Raw genomic sequence first — 797 nt, forward strand, 5'->3', positions numbered from 1 at the left:
CACACATGTGCATACTCACACATATAGACTCAGCTAAAGGATTATTAGGAACACATACTAATACTGTGTTTGACCCCTTTCGCCTTCAGAACTGCCTTAATTCTACGTGGCATTGATTCAACAAGGTGCTGAAAGCATTCTTTAGAAAAGTTGGCCCATATTGATAGGATAGCATCTTGCAGTTGATGGAGATTTGTGGGATGCACATCCAGGGCACGAAGCTCCTGTTCCACCACATCCCAAAGATGCTCTATTGGGTTGAGATCTGGTGACTGTGGGGGCCATTTTAGTACAGTGAACTCATTGTCATGTTCAAGAAACCAATTTGAAATGATTCGAGCTTTGTGACATGGTGCATTATCCTGCTGGAAGTAGCCATCAGAGGATGGGTACATGGTGGCCATAAAGGGATGGACATGGTCAGAAACAATGCTCAGGTAGGCCGTGGCATTTAAACGATGCCCAATTGGCACTAAGGGGCCTAAAGTGTGCCAAGAAAACATCCCCCACACCATTACACCACCACCACCAGCCTGCACAGTGGTAACAAGGCATGATGGATCCATGTTCTCATTCTGTTTACGCCAAATTCTGACTCTACCATCTGAATGTCTCAACAGAAATCGAGACTCATCAGACCAGGCAACATTTTTCCTGTCTTCAACTGTCCAATTTTGGTGAGCTCTTGCAAATTGTAGCCTCTTTTTTCCTATTTGTAGTGGAGATGAGTGGTACCCGGTGGGGTCTTCTGCTGTTGTAGCCCATCCGCCTCAAGGTTGTGCGTGTTGTGGCTTCAC

Source organism: Xyrauchen texanus, chromosome 22 (assembly GCF_025860055.1).
Source record: "Xyrauchen texanus isolate HMW12.3.18 chromosome 22, RBS_HiC_50CHRs, whole genome shotgun sequence".
Classification (NCBI taxonomy): domain Eukaryota; kingdom Metazoa; phylum Chordata; class Actinopteri; order Cypriniformes; family Catostomidae; genus Xyrauchen; species Xyrauchen texanus.